The sequence below is a fragment of the Hemiscyllium ocellatum genome (genome assembly GCF_020745735.1).
Source record: "Hemiscyllium ocellatum isolate sHemOce1 chromosome 27 unlocalized genomic scaffold, sHemOce1.pat.X.cur. SUPER_27_unloc_10, whole genome shotgun sequence".
Classification (NCBI taxonomy): Eukaryota; Metazoa; Chordata; class Chondrichthyes; order Orectolobiformes; family Hemiscylliidae; genus Hemiscyllium; species Hemiscyllium ocellatum.
The window spans coordinates 746,765-767,003 of NW_026867477.1; the positions used below are offsets into that span (position 1 = coordinate 746,765).

Genomic DNA, 20,239 nt, shown 5'->3' on the forward strand with positions numbered 1-20,239 from the left:
TCAAGGATCAACTATTGAGTGTCCTTGATAAGTATGTACCTGTCAGGCGGGGAGGAAAGGGTCGTGTGAGGGAGCCGTGGTTTAATAATGAATTGGAATCTCTTGTTAAAGCGTAGAGGGCGGCCTATGTAAAGATGAGGCGTGAAAGTTTCAATTGGGGCGATTGAGAGTTATAAGGTAGCCAGAGAGGATCTAAAGGGAGAGCTAAGAGCAGCAAGGAGGGGACATGAAAAGTCCTTGGTAGGATTAGGGAAAACCCAAAGGCTTTCTATAGGTATGTCAGGAATAAAAGAATGACTCGGGTAGGAATAGGTCCAGTCAAGGATAGTAGTAGGAAGTTGCGCATGGAGGCCGAAGAGATTGGGGAGACACTGAATGAATACTTTTCATCAGTATTCACTCAGGAACAGGACATTGTTGCCGATGTGAATATTGAGTCACAACTAATTAAAATGGATGGCTTTGAGGTACGTAGGGAAGAGGTATTGGAAATTCTGGAAAGGGTGAAAATAGTAAAGTCCCCTGGGCCCGATGGCATATGTGCTAGGATTCTCTGGGAAGCAAGGGAGGAGATTGCAGAGCCACTGGCCTTGATTTTTATGACGTCGTTTTCTACAGGAATAGTGCCAGAAAACTGGAGGATAGCAAATGTGGTTCCCTTGTTCAAGAACAGAAGTAGGGATAACCCTAGTAACAATAGGCCGGTGAGGCTCACTTCTGTTGTGGGCAAAGTCTCAGAGAGAATTGTAAGGGATAGGATTTATGAACATCTGGATAGGAATAATGTGATCAAGGATACTCAGCTTGGTTTTGTGAACAACGAAGAGCCGATGAGAAAGATGTATATAGTGTATTTAAGGAGAACAGGTACCTAATAAACCCAGTCCGCCGATTTCTCAATGATGCTTCCAAGTTGACTTCAAAAATTTGGTTTGTCCTTCCATTATTTCACGTTTGATTTTGTGAGTTTTAAAAACTTTCGCAATCTTCTGACTTGAGTATTGGAGTTGGGAAGTTACGTTGTGGCTGGACAGGACACTGGAATATTGTGGAGTACTTTTGGAATATTGTGTGCAATTCTGGATTCCCTCATATCAGAAGGATATTGTGAAATTTGAAAGGGTTCTGAAGCTCCAATGAGTCCACAGAGAGGAGAGGCCCTTCTGCTGCCCTGAGTGCGGGAAGGCCTTTCGTGATTCCTCTGCCATGCGGACACACCAGTTGGTCCACACCCGGGACGGCTGTTCTCATGCCCTGAGTGTGAGATGGCTTTCAGCAGTTCTTCCCACCTGCTGAGACACCAGTGGATCCACACCGAGGAGAGGCCGTTCTTCTGCCCCGAGCGCAGGAAGGGCTTTGCTCTTTCTTCTGACCTGCTGGCCCACTGGTGGGTCCACATGGGGGAGAGGTTGTTCAGTTGCTCTAAGTACAGGAAGGCCTTCATCAAACCTCAGACCTGCATATCTTTGGACAGGACCACCCAGAGAAAGCCCACGCAGACACTGGGAGAATGTGCAAACTCCTCACAGACAGTCACCCATCTTCCACAACTACACTGGCACCACCCCCCACCTTTTCCTCCGTTATATCGATGACTGTATCGGCGCTGCCTCGTGCTCCCACGAGGAGGCTGAACAGTTCATCAACTTTACCAACACCTTCCATCCCGACCTCAAATTCACCTGGACTGTCTCAGACTCCTCCCTCCCCTTCCTAGACCTTTCCATTTCTATCTCGGGCGACCGACTCAACACAGATATCTACTATAAACCGACTGACTCCCACAGCTACCTGGACTACACCTCCTCCCACCCTGCCCCCTGTAAAAACGCCATCCCATATTCCCAATTCTTTCATCTCCACCGCATCTGCTCCCAGGAGGACAAGTTCCAATACCGTACAGCCCAGATGGCCTCCTTCTTCAAGGACCGCAGATTCCCCACAGACCTGATCGACGATGCCCTCCACCGCATCTCCTCCACTTCCCGCTCCTCCGCCCTTGAGCCCCCCCCTTCAACCGCCACCAAGACAGAACCCCACTGTTTCTCACCTACCACCTGACCAACCTCCGTATACAGTATAGCATCCGCTGTCATTTCCGCCACCTCCAAACGGCCCCCACCACCAGGGATATATTTCCCTCCCCTCCCCTATCAGCGTTCCGCAAAGACCACTCCCTTCGCGACTCCCTCGTCAGGTCCACATCCCCCACCAACCCAACCTCCACTTCCGGCACCTTCCCCTGCAACCGCAGGAAATGCAAAACTTGCGCCCACACCTCCTCCCTTACCTCTCTCCAAGGCCCCAAGGGATCCTTCCATATCCTCCACAAGTTCACCTGTACCTCCACACACATCATCTATTGCGTCCGCTGCACCCGATGTGGCCTCCTCTATATTCCGCCTACTTGTGGAAGGCTTCAGGGAACACCTCTGGGACGCCCGGACCAACCAACTCAACCACCCCGTGGCTCAACACTTTAACTCTCCCTCCCACTCCACCGAGGACATGCAGGTCCTTGGACTCCTCCATCGCCAGAACATAACAACACGACGGTTGGAGGAAGAGCGCCTCATCTTCCGCCTGGGAACCCTCCAACCACAAGAAATGAACTCAGATTTCTTCAGTTTCCTCATTTCCCCTCCCCCAACATTGTCTCAGTCGGTTCCCTCAACTCAGCACCGCCCTCCTAACCTGCAATCTTCTTCCTGACCTCTCCGCCCCCACCCCACTCCAGCCTATCACCCTCACCTTGACCTCCTTCCACCTATCACATCTCCATCGCACCTCCCCCAAGTCCCTCCTCCCTACCTTTTATCTTAGCCTGCCTGGCACACTCTCCTCATTCCTGATGAAGGGCTCTGGCCCGAAACGTCGAATTTCCTGTTCCTTGGATGCTGCCTAACCTGCTGTGCTTTAACCAGCAACACATTTTCAGCTTCAATCAGCTTGATGCGATTTGAACACGCAATTTTCTGGTCTGGAGTTAGCCGCGCTACCATTGTGCCACAAGCTCACAGACAGCTCAGGAACTCTATTCATGCTTAAGGGAATTGATCGCACTACAATGATTTTATGTTATGAGTAACAACGGAGATCAACAGTTCATGTCTGTTCTGTCTCTCCTCCCTCTCATTCTGTCTCTCGAAACAATTTCCAACTCCACCTCAATAAAAAGCTGAAAGAACTGTGGATGCTGTAGATCAGAAACAAAAAAAAAACAGTAGTTGCCGGTGACCCTTCCATAGAATTGATGGTGATTGGGAAAACGTTAGTTTATATGCAGGAGATATTGTGGGAGGAAGGCGGATGCAGTAAATCATAAATTAGGACAGACCCTAAAGCGAGGGAAGAACTGTTGAACAGGAAAGGGAGTTGATAACGATCCGCGTGGGAGGGTGAATGGAGACTGTTCGTGGCTAAGAATATGTAGTGTGTAATGACAGACTATGTGATAACAAGGCTTGGTTTGTATGGAAGGGACGAGACACTATGGAGTTCAGGCCCTAGAATTACTGAATTCGATATTGGGACCGGAGGGATGGATTGTCTCCAAGTGTAATATTCGGTGCTCTTCGTTCTGCTGGTGCTGAGCTTCGCTGGGACACTACAGAAAACCTGAGACAGAGATGTCGGACAGGGAATAGGGTGGGGTGTGGAATTGGCAGGCAACTGGAATCTCAGGGTCTTTTTTGCGGGCAGAACGTAGATGTTCTGTGCAGCAGTCACCCAGTTTATGCTTCGTTTTCCCCATTGTAGATGAGACCACAAGGTGAGCAGCAAATGCAGTAGACTGGGTTGTGGGAAGTGCAGGTAAAGTGCCACTTCACCTGGAAGGTAAGTTTGGGCCTTTGGAGAGTGAGGAGGGTGCAGGTGAATCACATTCGGCGGATGCAGGGGAAAGTGCTGTTGGACTATTGGGGTGGGAATGGGGTTGGGTTGATGGGAATGAAGGAAGAGTTGACCCCAGGTATAACTCCTGCCCATTTAATTATCCGCCAAATAGAGGAATTTGTTGAGTCTGTACAAGGAAATTTTCTAATTCTAAATGTGGATGTACAGACTGGCGAGGGTGCAAAACCTAAGTGTCAGCAACCATAATTCTATTAACGTTAGAATCGTGATTGAAAATAATATATCCGATCTCAAAGTTGAAGTTCTAAATTGGATGAAGACTCAGGTATTAGACAAGATCTTTCAAAAGCTGATTGGGGGCAGTTGTTCGCAGGTTAAAGGACTGCTGGAAAATGGGAAGCCTTCAAATATGAGATAACAAGAGTCCAGACACAGTATGTTCCTGTTAGGGTGAAAGGAAAGGCTGGTAGGTGTGGGGAATGCTGTATGACTAGAGAAAATGATATTTTGGTTAAGATAAAGAAGGATGCATACGTCAGGTATCGACAGAGCGATCGAGTGAATCCTTAGAGTATGAAGGCAGTACGAGCGTACATACGAGGGAAATCATGAGGGCAAAAAGGAGACATGAGATAGCTTTGGAAAATAGAGTTAAGGGTAACCCAAAGGGTTTTTTTATATATATACGTTGAGGGCAAAAGGATAACAAGAGAGAGAATAGGGCCCCTCCACACACGGCCTTTGTGTGGAGCTGCAGGAGATGGAGGGGTGGGGGGGGCGGTGCGGTGGATGCTGAACGGATATTGTGCATCAGTGTTTGCTATGGACAAGGGCATGGAAGATATAGAATGTGAGAAAGTAGATGGTGACATGTTGAAAAAATGTCCATATTACAGATGAGAAATTGCTGCATATCTTGAAAAGCATAGAAGTGGATAAATCCTAAGGACCTGATCAGGAGTACACTAAAACTCGGTGGGAAACTGGGGAAGTGATTGCTGGGCCTCTCACTGAGACATTTGTATCATCAATAGTCACAGGTGAGGTGCCGGAAGGCTAGAGGGTGGCTAACATGGTGCCACTATTTAAGAAAGGTGGTAAGGAAAAGCCAGGGAACTATAGACCAGTGAACCAGACATCCGTGAAGGGCAAGGTTTTGGAGAGAATCCTGAGAGATAGGATTTACATGTATTTGGAAAGGCAAAAATTGATTAGGGATAGCCAGCATGGCTTTATGCTTGGGAAATCATGTCTCACGAACATGATTGAGTTTTTGAAGAAGTACAATGTGGACTGATGAGGGCAGAGCGATGGACGTGATCTATATGGACTTCAGGAAGGCGTTCATCAAGGGTCCTCATGGGAGATTGGTGAGCAAGGTTTAATCGCATGGAATGCAGGGACAACTAGCCATTTGGGTACAGAACTTGCTAGAAGGTAGAAGACAGAGGGTGTTCATGGAAGCTTTTGCTACACATTTTGGTATTTTGTGCTAGGTTTCTTTTGTAATTTACGAGGAGAAAGTGAGGACTGCAGGTGCTGGAGATCAGAGCTGAAAATGTGTTGCTGGAAAAACGCAGCAGGTCAGGCAGCATCCAAGGAGCAGGAGAATCGACGTTTCGGGCATGAGCCCTTCTTCAGGAATTTTTAACTATAAACTATAAAAATTCCCTTAGTTATATATTGTGAAGTGTGAAGGCATTGTGTTCGTCCCCAAGTTCGACCTGAGGCCACCCTTCCTCCATCCCAGTAACTCTGTTGACAGCCTTCATGTTACATTTAAAACTAGGATCGATATATTCATGATCAGTTGGGGGATGAATAGTTACTGGAAAAGGGCAGGAGAGTGCATGTGGGGAATGTCAGATCAGCCACAATTCTATTGAATGGAGAAGTCGGCTCAAGGGGTTGAATGGCATTTTCCTATTCCTATTGCTTATGGTTCCCGAGCCCTCAACTCTGATACAGTGTCCTGGCTTCAGTATGTGCCATTACTGAGAGCGCTGATGTTCCCTTGTGTAATATCAACAACTTAGCAGCTGCTGAAATCTCTTGCTCCTCTGTTACCTCTAAACACAATAACACAATATGCCAATGTGTTCAGGGGAGGCAATGGCCGACTTTATTGTCAGCAGACTATTCACCCAAGTAATGTTCTGGGGACCTGGGTTCATAACCTGCCACGGCAGATGGTGGAATCTGAATTCAATAGAAATCTGGAATTAAAAGTCTAATGATGAAACCGTTGTGGTTTGTTGTAAAAATCTTATCTGGTTTCCTGCTGTCCAAACCTGATCTGATCTGATCTACATGTGATTTCAGATCCGCTGTCAGCTGGTTGAATCTTCACTGCCCTTTCAGTCAATTCTTAAAGCTCACCTTTTTTAACTATGATGTTGCCAGAATGATTTATAGACGGCATAGGCTGGGACTTTTTTTTCACTGGAGTGTAGAAGGTTATGGGTGGAGGTTATGGAGGTTTGTTAAATCATAAGGGACAAAGATAAGTTGAATAACCAGGGAGTTCAAAATTTGGGAGTATATTTTTAAGATGAGAGGGAGAAGATTTAAAATGGACGAGGGCGGGGGAACCTCTTTTTACATTGAAGGTGGTTCGTGTATGGAATGAACTGTCAGAGGAAGTGGTGGATGCAGGTAATGTTACAATGTTTAAAATTATTTGGATAAGTACATATGAGCCAAACACAGGAGTGTGGGTCTAATCTTCCCCCAGATATTCAAAGTGACAACCACTCAGAGGGGGGACAAGGCCATGCGATTCGTTGTTGTGCGGCATGTGTGATAGCTGCAACAAGACGTCCCAACTCCTGTGCTCAATGTTCTGACCAATGAAAACAAGCATGCCAAAAGCCTTCTACACCACCCTGTCTACCCACGACTCCATTTTCTAGGAACTAAAAACCCGTAACCCGAGATCTCTTGATTCAAAATGTTGCATATGAAAAAGATTTGCTGCTTGTTGGTAGACGTTAATATTTGGTGCATGTCTCTCTTCTAATTTGGTATCTTAGACTGAATGCCATCACTGATGAAGTCCAGTGTGCCAAAACCTGAACTTCAAAATCTCTCTGTTCAACGACACTCAAGGTCCTACCATTCACCATGTAAATCCGAACTTGGTTTGACTATACAAAATGTAAGACCCTCATACTTAGCTATATTAAACTCCATTTGCCAATAACTTTAAACTTATGCAATCTAGTTCTGGACTCGCCCTCCCCAGGGAAAAGACCTTTTCAATTTACCCTATCCATGCCCTCATGATTTTATAAACATCTATAAAGTCACCCCTCATCCTTCAAAACTTCTGGGAAAATGACCCCAGTCGATTCAGCCTCTTCCTGTAGCTCAAACCCTCCAACCCTGTCAGCATCCTTGTAAATGTTTTCTGAATCCTTTCAAGTTTCACAACGTCCTTCCTGTAGCAGAGAGCCCAGAATTGCATGCAGTATTCCAACAGTGGTGTAATCAATGTCCTCTCTGAAGACGATTTAAAAAAATATACCTACAAGCAAATCAGGTTAGCTGGGCATGACTTTCACATAGCAGTTTGTTTTGGCTGTCCTTCATTAATCTATGTTTTTCTTCAGTTATGAGAAAATATTCTGTGGGATGTGATAATTGTGACCACATCCAACATTTGCTCATTAACGCTCATGGCCCTTGGACAGAGTAATTGTGACTACATGCTAGAAGGCAGTTGAGAGTCAACCACATTATAGTCGGTCTGGAGTCACAAGGTGTGTGTGTGTGTGTGTGTGTGTGTGTGTATGTGTGTGCGGGGTTCATGAATGGTAGGTTTCCTGCCTTAAAAAAGAAAGTTTCTCGAGAAACACAACAGTTCTGGTAGCATCTATGAAGAGACAACAGTGTTACTGCTTTGAGTCCAGTGGTCCTTCAAAACTTGACTGGATTCAAAACATCTCTCGAAAGATTCTGCCAAACCTGCTAAGTTTCCCCAGCAATTTTGCCTTTTGTTGCTGATCTCCAACATCTGCAATTCATTATTTTAGTGAATAACTGTTTCCTGTTTGCCAAGACCGAGAGAAACTCTCACTTCCAGATCTTTTAATTAGTTGAACATAAATTCTACCAGAAGCCATGATAGGATTTCAATTTGTGATCTCAGAAGACCTTGATCTCTGGGTTGCTCAATCATTATCACTGGATCCCAGTCTTCCTTTCAATGAAAGTGTTCTCCTGAATATTTTTCTTTATTTATTCATGGGATGTCGCACTTTGTCTCCCACTATTATTCTGGGAAACATCAACTTCACTTTCCTGCTGTTTCCCCATAATCCTCAATTCCCTTTCTGATTAAAAAAAATCTTAGTTTTGAATGCACTTAACAATCCAGGCTCAACAGCTGTCTTAAACATGCAATCCCTTATTTGCAAGTTATTCCCTCAGGTTCTAAACTCACCCACAAGGGTTAACGTTCCCACATCTAGCCTGTCACATCTCCTCAGAATCTTGTTTGTGACAATAATGTTACCTCGAAATCTTCTAACTTCTAATAACCACAGGCCCAACCTATTCATTTCTCCTTATAAGACATTATTTCCATTCCTGATATCGTCCTGGTCAACCTTCTCTAGTCTGCCTCCAATGCCAGTATATCTTCCCTTAGCTAAAAGGCCCAGACCTTTTGCTTAACCTGTCGATATCCCTCTCCATGTCATCCTCACCACCTGCATTCCCATCATCTGTCTCTACTGCAGTCTTGGCAATAGTACATTCACTTCACTTTTCCAAGTAATTCATATACATATTGTAAATAATTTTGGCCCCAGCACTGATCCCTGTGCCACATTGCTAGTTACAAGTTGCGATCCTGAACATGCCTCTTATCCCTGCTGCATCATTGGTTAGCCAATCATCTACCCATACAAATAGACTGTCTCCAATATCATGTGAATATCATTGGCTCTGCCAGCAAGTCTTCCCAAACTGTCCTTGAAAAAGTGGTGATGAGCTGCCTCTTAAATTGCTTCACAAATATGATGTGGTCTATAATGAAGGTTCTGGATCGAGTTCCAGGATTTTGATCAATAACATCGAAGCAATGCGTCTATGTCACAGTTGGAATGTTGTGTTCACACTTATCTCCTCTTGCTAGTTGAAGTGATGGAGTGGAAGTTGCTCTTGAAGAGCCGCCACTCATATAATCAAGCCAGACAGACCGATTGTGGCCAGAGACTCGGCCATTTTGACATCTCATCAATCTACATTCTTTCCGTCCAAGTTTTAGTCACATCAAACTGCCACGCAATGCTGTTATGGTCTCAGTAAACTATAATAACGGGAAGATCGCTGGAATGATTTTCTACACCCGACTGCAATATAAACACAGATCATTATTTCCAGTTTTGGTGGAACAAAAGACATTGTACTGGTGGATAATTACAGTTAGTGCAAACACCGCTAGCCATCGATAAATATTAATCCTGTTCACTTCAATGGCCAATTTCAATTCAGAAACCAAGTGCACTCGGCTGCTTGTAACATAGACAACATGACAAAATGGCTGATAGGAGGAGAAATGGGACATTGAGGAGGAGTGAAATGTTTGCTTTTGGTCACCTCCACAATTGTTAGAAAAACAGGTTGAAAGGATTCTTAAAAGGTGGCTGAAGTAATGGTGTGGCTTAACACTTCAGACAGCGCAAAGTGGAAGACTACTTTCTAGTGGAAGAAAAAGACATTTCTTATTTCTGAAAGAACTGGGAAACAGAAGAGGGGATGAAATCTGACTTGGGAGCTATTTCCTATTTATTGAGGATGTTGCTTCATCACAGTCTTGGTTTAGAGCATAAGCTCTTGATCAGGAATAAAGGGTGGCCCAAGGGGACTGAGAGATAAATGGGAAGGAAGTGGGGCTGGAGGGAAGGTAGCTGGGAGAGTAATAGGTAGATGGAGGCAGCAATTGATGGTGATAAGTCAGAGATGAGGTTGGAGCAAATAGGTGAGAAGCAAGGTGGACAGGTTTGACAGGTCAAGAGATTGGTGTCGAATTGGAAGGTTGGATCTGAGACAAGGTACGGGAGAGGAAATGAGGAAAGTGATGAAATCTACATTGATCCCATGTGTTTGGAGGTTCCGAAGGCAGAAGATGAGGTGTTTTTCCTACAAGCGTCGGGGAGCAAGAGTTTGGCAGAGTTTAGAGGAGGCCCAGGACTTGAATGTCCTTGGTGGAATGGGAGGGGGAGTTTAAGTGTTCAGCCACAGGGCCGTTGGTCGTTTAGTGTCAGTGACCTAGATCTGTTCCCTGAAACGTTACGCTTGTTGGCATCCAGTGTCCCCAATGTGGATGAGACCATATTGCGAGCAATGGCCATTAACTTATGAATAGATTTCATAAATCTTAGCCTGCCAGAGTTGTTTTCTTTCATTACATTAAAGAAAAATTTAATTAAATTGGGTGACTGCATGAAACGGTTTGTTGGTCAGATTTGAATCATCACTCCCAAATGAGACAATGCCATGAATATCAGTGAACTGCTCTTTTTGTTAAAAACCACAAGTTCTTGATTTATTTTCTCAACTTACTGGGATTCACACCTGCACATTCAATGTCAAACTCTGACATCAGAAATGAAATTACAGTATTAATTTTGACTTACAATATTCAAACAAACAAATTAATAGCACACAGTGAATACCAAGTCTGATTAATATGAAATTAAATTTGACCAAACAAATCTAAAATCAAGATGCGAGATAAGAAATGGAGGAAGGGCAGAAGGCAAGAAATGCAGCATCATAGAAGGTGCTCCTCCAGGGAGTGTATTTTACCAACTACCACAGCTAAATATAAACACTCTGATATGATCCTCCGGTTTTAATGTAAACCATAGCCCCATACAGTAGGTACCATTTAAATGAGTAAAAAATGCAAGCCTTGAGCAAATCCAGCCTCCAGCCTTAACGCCCGCTTCTTGGTGCTTGGACCTTCCTCCAGTTCCGGGGGGTTGTTGAACCCCTGGGCTCCAGCTGCCACTCCTCCATTGAAGAAGCTTTTGGGAAACAGATGCAAAGGCAAGATACAGAACGGAGCACCTTTGCAAATGAAAGCAGCTTACAGAGACATCACATGGTTTTTAGCCATCGACCTCAAGGTTATCTACCCAGCATACTCACGCAGCACTACTGACAACATCGGTACACAAGGCAGTGACGAAAGTTTTCAGCACACTGGCCTTCATCAGTTAGGGAATTGAGTACAGATGTTGGCAAGTTATGTTGTAGTTATACAGGACGTGGATGAAGCTGCACCTGGAATATTGTGACCAGTTTTGGTCCCCTTGGTGTTCTGACTTCTGACTTCTTCAACTCTGCGTTTGTGTTGAACTTAATTGGATATTTTGTCTAACTTAGCATGTTGAAACAGTATCGCTCAGAGGCATTCATCTGAAACTTTTCAGGAGGTGAGCTCAACAAGATTGAAAAATTCCAAATTACTTGGAGTCTATTTTAAACTTACATCAGGACCAGTAGTCAGAGACACATACAGCATTGAAACAGACCTATCGGTCCAACTTATCCATGCTGACCTGATATCCTAAATTAACCTAGTCCTAGTGGTTGTTGGGTGTAGGGGAGACAATTGCAGTCCAGCAGAAAACAAAAACAGCCCACCTACTCTCCCACTGCACCCAATGTCAGAACTGCCAGAAGGTTCTGTCCTGGGGGGTGACCCAAGGCAGTGTCACCGGTGGGGTCGGATTGCTGGGAGCGCTGGTGCCCGCTCAGGTGCTTCTGCAAGTTGCAGGAAAACATGAATCTCTTCCCACACTCGGGCCAACTGAAGGGCATCTCCCCGGTGTGGACGGACTGGTGCCTCAGCAGGGCTGAGGAATTGCTGAAGGCCTTCCTGCACTTAGGGCAACTGAACGACCTCTCCCCCATGTGGACCCAGCAATGGGCCAGCAGGTCGGAAGAAAGAGCAAAGCACTTCCTGAACTCGGGGCAGAAGAACGGCCACTCCTCAGTGTGGACCCACTGTTGTCTCAGCAGGTGGGAAGAACTGCTGAAGGCCATCTCGCACTTAGGGCCAGAGAACAGCCTTCCCCAGTGTGGAAACAACTGGTGCGTCAGCAGGGCAGAGGAATCACTGAAGGTCTTCCCACACTCAGGGCAGCAGAAGGGCCTTTACCCCTCTGTGGACCCATTGGTGCTTCAGAACCCTTTCAGATTTCACAATATCCTTCAGATAGGAGGGAGACCAGAATTGCACTCAATATTAACCCAAAGTGGTCTAACCAATGTCCTCTACAACCACAACATAACTTCCCAACTCCAATACTCAGTCAGAGGATTCCAAAAGCTTTCAAAACGCACAAAAAACAAACAGGAAAGAATGGAGGACAAACCGAATTTTTGAGAGTCAGCTTGGAAGCATCACTGAGAAATCGGCGGACTGGGTTTATTGGGTACCCATTCTCCTTAAATACACTATATACGTATTTCTCTTGTGCTCTTCCTAATTTCTCTATGCTGCAGTGTGTCATGGCTCGTTGAAATAATGTCCTGACGCAGCTTCGTTTGTGGGTGTTGGGATGATTGCTTCTGTGGTTAAGTATTTGGTTTGTGTGTGTTGTTTTTCTGTAGATGCTAGTTGAAGTTCCCGATTGATTGTTCGCTCTACTGTGACATCTAAGAATGGCACTTTGTTGTTGTTCTCCTCCTCTTCAAACCAGGAGCCCCCCTCAGGCCATAGTCTCACTACTTGGAACACCAATATACAGACCAGTCAAAGGCCTCCACTGAAGACTAAAACACCAAGTCGAAGATTCACGCCACTCCATTTACTCCACCCAAGAATTCCTGAACATTAATGACCCGAAGATAGAAGAGGATGGAATAATGATGTCAGTTGACAAAGCAGCTCGGTTCACAACCATTAACATCAACGTGGCCAAAGAAAACTGAAGAAACTATTCGAAGAACCAAAGACACAAACACAGCACCAACTTCATCAGCAAAGATAGCACTGTCAAGCGCATGGAACTGTGCCTTAACCAAACACTTCATATTCAGTAACAAGCCCTACGAACAAATCAATGAAACACCCATGAAACCACCAGTATCAGGATTCCTAGCAGAAGCAATAATGCAGAGACTCGAACAAACAACCCTTCCAACGAGCCAACCCAAACTTTGGGTCAGCTACAGCGATGACACAGTCATCAAAAACTGAAACAAATTAGAGGAAACCTACAACACCATCAACAATCTCCTTACTGGCATAAAATTCACAAAATAGGAGAACGACAGCAAAGTGCCATTTCTCGATATCACTGTAGAGCGAACAGTCAATGGTAATATTCAAAACAGCGTCTACAGGAAGACAACACACGCGAACCAAGAACTTAGCTACAGGAGCAATCATCCCTAAACATACAAACAAGCCTGAATCAGGACACTATTTCAACGAGCCATGCACACTGCAGCAGCCAGTCACTACGAAGACCAATCAGTAACTATACAGCACATTTAAGGAGAATGGGTAGCCAAAAAATCCATTGAAAACTGCTTCCCTGACCGGGAATCCAACCCGGGCCGCGGCGGTGAAAGCGCCGAATCCTAACCACTAGACCACCAGGGAGATGCAGGTCCAGCTGACAGCTCTACTGTAAATTTCTTTCCTGCCCGGAAACCGAATCCGGGATGCAGTCGTAAGGCGGCTTTCACCTGTGCATCCAACAATGTCTTTTCTTGTATCCATTGCTCCCGATGCAGTCTCCTCTACTTTGGGGAGACTGGCGATTCCTCGCCAAGTCAAATCACAGCGCTTGAGGGAACATCTCCAGGACATCCGCACCAATCAACCCCATCGCCCTCTGGTCCAACATTTCAACGCCCCCTCCTACTCTACCGAGGGCATGCAGGTCCTTGGCCTCCTCCATCGCCGCTCCCTCCCCACCCGATGCCTGGAGGATGAACGCCTCATCTTCCGCCTCGGATAAATTTAACCCCAGGCCATCAATGTGGACTTCACCAGTTTCCTCATTTCCCCTCCCCCCACCTTACCTCAGTTCCAACCTTCCAGCTCAGGGCTGCCCTCATGACCTGTCCTACCTCCCAATCTCCCTTCCCACCTATCCGCTCCACCCTGCTCCCTGACCTGTCACCCCCATCCCCACCCCCGTTCAACTATTGTACTCTTTGCTACCTTCGGCCCAGCACCCCCCAATTTATCTCTCCACCCTGTTCCTGGAGATGGGACAAACAGCTGGCTCAGGGATAGCAGTCCACATTGCTCTCTTTGCCGCTAGTTCAGAGGGAGAACATTGGAACGACAAAGAAGTGAATAATGATCTGTGTAGGAGGGTGACGAACTGTTAATGGAGACTATTCCTGGCTAACAATAAGTCGTGTGTAACAGCAGACGATGTATAACAAGGCTTAATTGCCGCTTAAAGGTCACCAATGATTCTGACTCTGCCACTCCCACAGGCAGCGCATTCCATGCCCCCACCACTCTCTGGGTAAAGAACCTACCCCTGACATCCCCCTTATACATTCCATCCTTCAACTTAAATTTATGTCCCCTTGTAACACTCTGTTGTACCCGGGGAAAAATTTTCTGACTGTCTACTCTATCTATTCCCCTGATCATCTTATAAACCTCTATCAAGTCACCCCTCATCCTTCGCCGTTCCATGGAGAAAAGGCCTAGCACTCTCAACCTGTCCTCGTACGACCTATTCTCCATTCCAGGCAACAGCCTGGTAAATCTTCTCTGCACCCTCTCCAAAGCTTCCACATCTTTCCTAAAGTGAGGCGACCAGAACTGCACACAGTACTCCAAATGTAGCCTCACCAAGGTCCTGTACAGCTGCAACATCACTTCAGGACTCTTGAATTCAATCCCTCAGCTAATGAACGCTAATACACCATAGGCCTTCTTACAAGCTCTATCCACCTGAGTGGCAGCCTTCAAACATCTATGAACATAGACCCCAATATTCCTCTGCTCCTCCACCTTACTATGAACCCTACCGTTAACCCTATATTCCCATTCTTACTGGTACTTCCAAAATGGACAACCTCACACTTGACAGGGTCGAAGTCCATCTGCCACTCCTCAGCCCAGCTCTGCATCATATCTAAGTCCCTTTGCAGCCGACAACAGCCCTCCTCACTATTCACAACTCCACCAATCTTCGTATCATCTGCAAATTTACTGACCAACCCTTCAACTTTCTCTTCCAAGTCATTAATAAAAATTACAAACAGTTACAATTTTGAAGTCGGTCGATGTTGAAGACTGGAGGTCTATAGGACCTCCAAGTGGAAAATGAGGCGTTGGCCTTCCATCTGGAGCTGAGCTTTACTGGAACACTGCTGCATGCCTGAGACAGAGATGTAGGCCAGAGAACAGGGTGGCGTGTTCAAGTGACAGACAACGAGAAGCTCAGGGACATTGTTGCGGGCAGAACTGAGATGTTCTGCGAAGCAGTCACCCAGTTTATGCTTCATGCTACGTTGGTGAAACGACACTGTGAGCAGAGAATGCAGTAGACTAGGCTGTGGCAAATGTTCAGGTAAAGTTGTTTCGCCTGGAAGGATGTTCGAGCCCTTGGATATTCAGGAGGGAGCAGGTAAATGGGCAGGTGTTACACATTCGGCGGTTGCAGGGGAAAGTGCCTTGGGACAATGGGAGGTGGGTGTGGGGTGTTGCGAGTGAAGGAAGAGTGGACCCGAGGTGTAACGCTGCCCATTTACCTCCTCTCATATATAAACCCGTGAAGTTGAAAGAACATTCCATAGAATGTTTCAGTACCACGTGACTCATGAACTAATTCGTATTCATGTTCCGGGGCCAGCATCATTATTGTGTCACAGCAGCTGCAGGCCATCACCGCGGGCTCGTCCTATGACGTCACGGTGCGGTTGGACGCCTCCGGGACAGTTTATCAAAGAAACCTCCCTGTGGGTCAGGGCAGCCCTGCATCGGGAAGCACTGGGATGGCTAACCACTATCAGTTTACATGGGGAACATATCTCCACATTTCACAGCCTCGAGGCAAATTTCCCGTCCTTCTACTTAAAATTCAAGAACACTCAACCAAAATTCCCAGGTAAGTTTGGAAGATTTTTTTCCAAGTGTTCGCAAAGTATATCTAAGAGCATATTGTTAAAGTGTGAACATTGCGAGTGTTGAAATTGTGTGATTCTGAGCGAAATCATAGTTCGAAAAACAAAATGTGGGAACTTCGACAGAGTTTATACGATTTGCACGTCGGAGATATGTCTACGGGTGCGTGATGGGAGCATAACCCAGGAGGGAAACTATCTGTCCCATTCACTCAATGTCATCTTTAGCAGCTTTCCCGTATGACGGCGCACTGTTCAGCACCTCGTCTTCTGATCTGCTTTCCAAAGATCTTCGACATAATTATTTCACATTGATATACTGGCCCAATATGCACAGGTGAGATGGCACACACGTGGAGGTCTGCGGGGTCTTCTCCTTTTCTGTGTATCCTATGTTGAGGAGGGCAATGCTTGCCACTGGTCACTCCGGTGTCAGAGAAAAGTTTAGAAACAGAACGGTTTAATTTTCTGCCGGTAGAGAGGGCCCGGTTCCTGGGGACGGGCAAACAGCAGCAGGGAGACTGAATGAGAAGCAACTGTCCGGGAAACTCTTTGCCGCTTGCAATTCTGAGAGCAATGTCAAATGTATTTCACACTGAGCAAGACTCAGCTGGTTCAAGAGGTAGGGCGGGGATGGATGGGGGTTCGATATGTCGCTCGTTGGTCTCGGGATATGATTCTCCCTTTGGGTCTTTTTCTACACAGACTTGCGAGAGATCCAGGAGGAGCCCGCGTTTCATGGCTTGTACCAAAGTGCTTTCAAAAATTTCACAAAAAGTACCTTCGTTAAACGAGATTGGGCTCCTTGGAGTACGGGTGGTGCAGAAAGCAGGGAAGTGAAATGATTGGAGATAGCGTTAAACAGGTTGACGTGAGTGGTGCGATGTTTGAGGAATGTCAGTGATAAAGCTAGATTAGAAAATGCGAACAGCTCTCCTCGGAGAACGGAAGTTTGAAATCTGGCCTGAAGGAACTTTACCAAGTCATGCGGGGTCTCGACAGAGAAAGTAATGTAGTCAAAATGCTCCCACGCCTGAAAGGATCGGCTGGGTTTGAAAGTCTTGAGGAAAAGAACTAAAAGTGACATTAGGAAGAATGCTTTCGTACAGGGAGTGGTTGGGGTCAGAAAATCCCGATCTGACATTTACACAGAGGCATAGACGCAAAAGGGAAATTGGTGGTCATGTTTAAAGTAACAATGGATCGAATTACATGGAGAAGGCAAGAGAATGATACGAATAGACACGCACATTTACTTACTGTTTCGAACCAGCAGAGCGAAGGTGGGCCGCATGGCCTCCGTCTGCGCTGTGACACATGCTGTGATTCAGAATGAAAGCACAGTTCGACCAACAGAATGTGGGAATTTAGAAAAAAAAGTTTCTATTTGCACAGTCTCCATACGTCTGCGCACCAGCATATTACACTTCAGCAGTGGAGGTCTTTGACATCAGGCTCGAACGAGCATGCCGTGTGCCAGACGAAAGGCTGAAGGGACCTGGGGAAAGCGACAGACAAAGTCGGTGCAGAGTGGCACAGCGAGAGTGTGCGGACCCCCTAAGCCCGAGGTCGATGAATCGAAGCGGCCCTTTGTCATGGAACTTTGTTTTGTATCTTGCCTTTGCATCTACTTCCTGAGGGTCTGAATGCCATGTATCATTCCGAAACTCACGCGGTTCAAGTAAGATGCTTTTTGGAGGTCTGAGTGGATTTCCCCTATTCTTCGTAGGTTTCCTATGAACTAAATCGCAAAACCACTTCTGTGAAATGCCAATGAGTTGATAAAGTTGAAACACATGCCTTGCAGTTTCATCCATTCCCTGCAGTAATTCGTCACGCCTATTCGGACGTGAATGACAAGCCGATCAGTCTGTCACAAACGGTATCACCATTCAGACATAGTCCCCCACTATTAGTACGCATTTCACGGGTTGTGAATAACCTCAAAGAGAGACAAGTGACAGAGAGTCACCATGGACTCGATCTGCTGAACGGCTTCTGCCTGCGCGAGAATGGTGCTACGTGTTTATGCCGTCCTACTGCCTTTATATGGGACAGAGAGGCTGAGGGAGCAACAATGGTTCATTTTTAACCGTCCCTTCCGTGTTGGACTGCCTGCAGTCCCTCAGCTCAGGGCGGTGGGGATGACTCTCAGTGAGTGAAGGTTTCACTCGGATTCTCTTCATCTGGGACACTTGGGGCTCAGATGTTAACTGCTGCGCGGTCGCAGCAAAGAAAGCGATGCCCATTTGCAATAGACTTTCCGTAAGATTGCTGCGTGAAGACGATTTCTGAACACCAAAAAGGCTGCACAACAACGTGAATTTACCTGGGCGAAGAGTCCTCGGTGTCCATTTCTCTCTGTCCTGCCAGCACAGCATCTTTCTATCTCTCCGATAACAGACCCTGGGAGCAAGTACACAATCAAAGTTGCTCACTTCCCACGCATTAGTGTAACAGATACCTCTCACCCCAAGGAATTGAGAGAGAGAGAGCAGAAGAGCGAATGGACTCTTGCCCTCCAACCCCCGCCCCCCAGAACAACGTGCAAGTAGAAACAAACTGGTTTAATTATCCGCCAGTGGAGATCGTCCACTTCCTGGGGATGAGACATACATCAGCGCCCCGGGGACGGAATGACAAGCAGAAGTTCTGGAAACTCTTTGCTCCTTGCAATACTTGGAGCAATGTGGAATGTACTTCACACTGAGCAAGTTTCGGCTGGCTCAGAGTCTCTAGTGTACATTGCTCTCTGAGTTTATATTTGCACATTGACGACATGTCAGCACAACAGCACGTGACACTACAGCAGTGAAGATCTTTTAACGTCATTCTCGAACTTGCAAGTCACACGCCAGATGAAAAGCTGAATGCTTCTCTGGAAAAGCTGCCGTACAATGCAGGAGAAATGGCACAGCGGGTGCATGCTGGGATGATAACCCAGAAGCGAAACCATTTTCACCTATTCACTCAATGTCATCTTTAGCAGCTTTCCCGTATCACGGCGCTCTGCTCTCTCCCTTACCTTGCTTCTCAAAACTTCGGGTACCTGAGTTAAAAATGTCACATCGATACACAAGTCAACTTTACACAGTTGCGCTGGCACCCTGGTGGAGCTCTGAGTTGTCTTGTCCTGTTCTCTGTCGCTGTCTTCTGATCTCGTGTGAAACCTCTTCTCTCAGATGGCAATGAACCGGTGAAGTTGAAACACATGACTTGCTGTTTTTGTCCAATTCCTGCAGTAAAGAAACCGTGTAAGAAAAGAATCTCTGTAGGATTGCTGTCAAGACAAATTCTGAACACCAAGCAGGCTGCACAAAAATGCACTCATACCAATTTCCCTGAGGGAAGAGTCTCCGGTGTCCATTTCTCTCTGTCCGGACAGCACAGCATCTTTCTATCTCTCCATTAACAGGACCTTTGGAACACGTTCAAAGTTGCCCATTTCCTCCGCATGACTGTAACTGACCTATCCTGCCTCACGTACAAGTGAGAGAGAGAGAGAGAGCAGAATGGGCTCTGCCTTCCACCAGCACAGCTTGCAAGTAGAAACGAAATGGTTCAATTATCCACCAGTGGAGAGAGCCCGGTTCCTAGGGACGGGAGAAACAGCAGCGTCCTGGGAGCAGGGAGACAGATTGAGAAGCACATGTTCTTGAAACTCGTCCCTGCTTGCAATTCTGGGAGCAATGTACAATATATTTCGTACTGAACAAGTCTCAGCTGCTTCAGGAGCTGGCTGCAACCATGGCTGGGGGCTCGTTAGTCTGGGATATGATTCTAGCCTTGGGTCTTCTAGTATATGCAGCCGTGTGAGAGTTCCCGGGTTCCAATCCCAGGCGAACTCTCATTTCTTAAATTGACCAGAGCAAAAATGCCCAATCAATTTTCTCAAAAAGCCGCTTCTTAAATAGGATCGGACTGCGGCGCGGAGCCGCCATTGCAGTGAACACGGCGAAGGGAAAACACGTGTTGAAAGTGAAAAAAAGTATTGCAGATTTTTCGCCCGCGCAATCCGAGTCTGAATGAATCCTCCACCTGTATTACGCTCAATTTTGAGGGTGATACTTCAGGAAACGGGGAAGTGAAGTGATTGCAGACAGCACTGAACAGGTTAACGTGAATGGGACTGTCCTGAGGAATGTCAGCAATGAAGGGAGATTGGAAAGTTTGGGACAGCTCTCTTTGGAGAACAGAGGGCTGAAAGCTGGCCTGATTGAGGTTTTCCACATCATGAGGGTTTTAAACAGAGGAAATAATG

At 46.3% G+C, this 20,239-nt stretch overlaps 1 protein-coding gene and 1 non-coding gene across 2 annotated transcripts in view; both read right to left on the reverse strand.

Moving 5' to 3' along the window:
• LOC132807201 (zinc finger protein 229-like) overlaps nucleotides 1–20,239 on the reverse strand; it is a 427,695-nt gene that overhangs the window by 339,977 nt on the left and 67,479 nt on the right. The gene's annotated exons all lie outside the window — the stretch shown is intronic.
• Nucleotides 13,412–13,483, reverse strand: trnae-uuc (transfer RNA glutamic acid (anticodon UUC)). Its single transcript has one exon. It is a non-coding gene; the product is annotated as a tRNA-Glu (tRNA).